Source organism: Trachurus japonicus, chromosome 14 (genome assembly GCF_045865225.1).
Source record: "Trachurus japonicus isolate A0001 chromosome 14, Traja_1.0".
NCBI classification, from domain to species: domain Eukaryota; kingdom Metazoa; phylum Chordata; class Actinopteri; order Carangiformes; family Carangidae; genus Trachurus; species Trachurus japonicus.
The window spans coordinates 32,563,081-32,567,754 of NC_140920.1; positions in this window are offsets into that span (position 1 = coordinate 32,563,081).

A 4,674-nucleotide genomic window follows, 5' to 3' on the forward strand; every position below is an offset into this window, starting at 1 on the left:
GCTTTCTTTCTTTCTTTTAAATTTACTTATAGCAACTACAAAATAAAATTAAGACATGTCACCACAACATTTGGGACTTGGACGGTATCACATGGTTCAAGAACTTTTTTTCCATCATTAAATATTAAAATGGATGCCAAGTAGCCTACAGCGTGTTTGTTTTCCTTTTATATAAGATTTCTCAATATCAAGTGCATTATTTCCACCTGCCATAACTGGCTCTCTCTCTCTTGTCTCTCTGGCTCTAAGACAGTGTGTGTGATATTTACAACACACACACACACTGTAATAATATCTGACACCATATTGATTGACATGCTGTTTTTGAGGTTTTTCTCTCCTGTTTATGTCTTTGTGTGTAATAGGCTGCACTGTAGCCCGTGTCGCGCTCCCAATGGTCGGCGCTATGGGTCCGTATAATTTCCTGCATTTTTTGGTCCTTGGCCAATCACATCCCTGATCACACAGGGGACAACATGGGGCTGCCTGTGTGAGTTTTATTAATGTTTACATCAGGTTGAGTTTAAGACTAAATCAGTTTATTTGCTGCTGTGATTTAAGTAAATGCAGTTAATCCATCATAGTGTAAGTGGCAGGAAAGAACCCATTTAATCTGTATCAAATATTGTGTTGGTCAGATGAACAAGTTCAATATTAAAGTCAGAGGAAAAATGTTTAGTGGGTGTTTTTATCTGTTCCTAAAATGTAAAAATGGGTCACATTTGGACCCTCAACATTATTTAAAGGTTAAATAACGTGTTACTTAAACATCTTTTCATTGTGCGCCTGTGCTCTAAAATATATACTAACATAATACTAGTGTTAGAGTCCTGTATAAGGAATGTTGAGCTTAAACTTAAACGTAAATTTAGGTTCTCAGGAAAATAGCTGCTTCATCAGTAAATAGTTAATGAAATCGATGAGGTCCATCCAACTATCGAAATAATGAATTAATCGATAATTTGCATCCCAAGGCCCTAGTTTCTTTTTTAAATTGGTGGGTATCGAATAAGTATCGAAGGAATCGTTGGGAACATTTACAGAAATTCCTGGTTATTATGACAGACCCTAATGGGGACCCATTGAATTTCCCAGGGACCCACCCAAATCACCACCTGTGGGTCCCAGGGACTCACTACATTGAAAACCTATCAACATCACTGCTCCCTTCAATTCGCCTCCCATGCTGAAGGTTAAAGCAGAAGTAAGTGATATATTTGTGTTAATATAAGTCTTAAATAGTTATATCTTCCGACAGCAATCACTTACATAGAGTGTTTGGTCTGAAACACGGGTCTGTCAGTCACTCTGCATCTGCTACTGTAGCCCAGGGAGAAAACATTTACCCGTATCCTACAGTTTTTATCCAATGAAGGAGCTAGAGAAACGGCATGCAGGGCTGTGTGTGCGAGCCAAGAAACGCGCGTGAATGGTGTGACCGTAGGGACGAGGACTGTTATGGTGCGTTCAAAGGAACTCGTATTTTCCGAACCGAATAAATCCGTTTCCGATCCGAAAAAATCCCGACGAAAAAGCCGCGACGATAAATCCGGATTCCAGAGGAAACGAAGATTTCGAAATTCCGAAAATCAAAAAGCTTTTACCGAAGAACCCACAAAAAACAAAAAGAAACTTTCCTAGCGAACACCATTTTGTGAAACAAATAAGCAAGAAGTCGTAAGCCAGGTCGATCTGAGGTTACGAGTTCACGCGCCGTTTATAGATGACTTTCACCGGTTTTTAAACAGGTCCCGGAAAAAACACGAGTGGGTTGCCTGGAACGCTACAAAGTCGTAAGTTGTGACTTGAAGCTGTAATTTACGATTTCAAAAGCCTGCCTGGAACGCAGCATTTGCGAAAACGACCGAACCACTTACTTCTGCTTTAATACCTTCAGCATGGGAGGCGAGGTGTAAAGGGATATTTCGTGACAATTCTGTAACAAATTAGAGTTGAGTGGGAGGGCTACATAATATTTCTTTCTTTCGTAAGTGAACATGGTATTAGTGGGATAATGTCCTTGGAGGTGTCCGATTATCAGTAATTAATGGACTTCACGGAAGCAACCGTCCGACGCGAAGCCCATTAATTACTGATAATGGACACCTCAAAGGGCATTATCCCTTGCGTTGAGATGAGGCATGCTCACTTCACTTCATCAGTCATCTTTCATTACACCGAACAATGTGCATGAATACCAGTGCAAAACCTTCTCACCGAGCTACCAGTTGCACAAGTACTCCCATTTTACAGCAAAAATGCAATTAGCAATAATTCTCGTCTTACGGTGAACAGGAAAGGCCCAACTCAAAATACTCGAAATGCAGTACCCGCAGTGACCACATCCCCTTCCCCTTTAAACAACAACCAGAGCTGGGTAGTGTAGCCAAAGATTTAACTCAAGTAAGAGTATTGTTACTTTAGAATAACATTACTCAAGTAAACGTAAAAAGTAGCCATCCAAATAAGAGTAATAAAGTTCTTGGTGAAAAAACTACTCAATAAGTTACTGAGTAAGATGCTGAGTAACCTCTTTTTTATTCATATTAAAAATCAGGCGCAATGAATGTAATCAAACAAAAACAAAAATATAAAATATGAACACATTCAGATATCTGTCAAAGAACAAAACTTTACACGACTAAGACAATAAAGTACATTTTTACAAGAGTAACAATAACGCTGGGCCTGTGGAGTTTTATACATATAATAAACAAATGTCCGTTACATCTGCAAGCCACTGCCAAACGACGTTATTAGGATGGATCATTGAACGCATCTCCACCACACAAGAGTCCCTGGTTTACCCAGTGAGCTCAATTGCCTTCTGAGGAGCGACTTCTCCCCCGATGGCGCTGATCGCACAGGGAATTACGTTTGCAGTTACCGCATAGCAACCGCAACATCGTTCGGATTTGACGTAGAGAGTTTTAAGAGCGCTTGGTAGAACAGCAAGAGAAGAAGAACATGTTGGGCCTACCACCTAGTTTTCCTTTCTAGACCAGGTGAAGTACTAAACATCAGCGCAGCTTCGCCACGCCAACGGGGTGTGGCCCAGGTCCCATTTCGGCAAGATTTGGTGGGCCTACGCAGTCCAGATTTAGAACCAGCGCAATCCCTCCCCTCGTCCCTGCCCACCGGCGCAAACGGCCAAAGAGGGAGGAGGGATGAGGGCGCGGAGGGAGAACAGGAGGAGGAGAAGAAGTGGGAATTAACACAGCCGATACGGATCTTCACCAATCAAATTATCTCCTCTCCTCACCTTTAAACTGCGCTGGCGGAGTGAATGCGCACTGCAAGTTTGTCCATTTTATACTTTGACATGGACCGGAGGAAGACAGCGACGCCAGAGGCCAGAACCTCTCCCAGGAGAACAGCTGTTTTTGGTCCGGAGTGTTACGAGCTCAGCAGATTGTGTACCAATAATGAGTATACTAATATAACTTAACCAGGATTGATCTGATTCACTGAGAACCGGTGCTGCAGTGTAAGATACAACAACTAATAACTAATAAACTAATAAAGAAACTCACATTTATTCAAACCCTGTGTAAGCAAGATGATGAGGGTGTAGGCCTACACTAATACACAACATAAACAAACACCATGCGGGAATGACATTCAGGCGTAAAGGACGGCTCTCACCTCTCTCTCTCTCTGCGTCCTCCTTCTCTCTCTCTGTCCTCCTCACTCTCGTCTACTAGCCCTCTCGGCTCGTCTCTTTTTTTTCTGTGAATAGAGATGCTGAGTATACCAGTAGTAGGCTATATACTGACTATCTTGATAACCGAGGCTGTTGTGGTGGACTGATAGAGAGGATGAAGGATTTGTGTTTTGGTTTTTCAATTACGGCTGCGTGATGCGGTCGCTCTCCCGCTAATGAATTAATAAGTAAAATAAATAAATAAAGTGGATCATCACAAGGGCAGAATGTTAGTGGTATCTCAACACGAGCATGCGAACATGCCAGTCATATCACACCCTCAGTCCTGCTTAGGGACATCCACAGCTGCTTTTCAGTGCCAGTTCGGTTCCCTGCATTATTTTTCTTCTTTTATTCGTCTTTTTTTTGGCTCCCTGTGTTTAATACAGGTGGAGTTTCCTGTTACGCACCGACAAGCCTTTGATCTCTGCTTTGATCTGACCGTCAGATGTGACGGGACTAATCTATATAGATATAAATTCACAAGAGTTGATTCCGTTTAGTTGCATTAAATAGTGGTTATTGGTTTTTTGGGGGGGGGAAAAAAAAAAAATTTATATTTTATTGCATTTGGAAATGTGTCCTGGAAAACTGTGGAGATCTGCCTGTGAGGTCTTGGTGAATAGTGTGTGCACGTGCAGCAAGGGTCAGTCAGCCAAAACTTCCCACTGCCACCTGCATGCGCTTCCGCCCTGCCGCTGAGATATTAGACCTTGGTGGAGGTGGCGAAGCTTTCAGCGCAACCTCTGGGGGGGACGGGACATTTTTCGCACAAAACTTCCACCTGCAAGCCAATGCTGAATCTGTGACGCCCTCCCCCTGCTTTTGCGTGCGGCCACGCCCTATCTCAGTTCGCAGCGCGATCTTCCAATCTGACTCTTGCGCTTAGGCTAGCGCTGGTCGAAACTTACATTAAGACCGGCTGCGCTACCTTGCGCCACCTGCGCTTTCGCCAAGAAAACTTAGGGCCC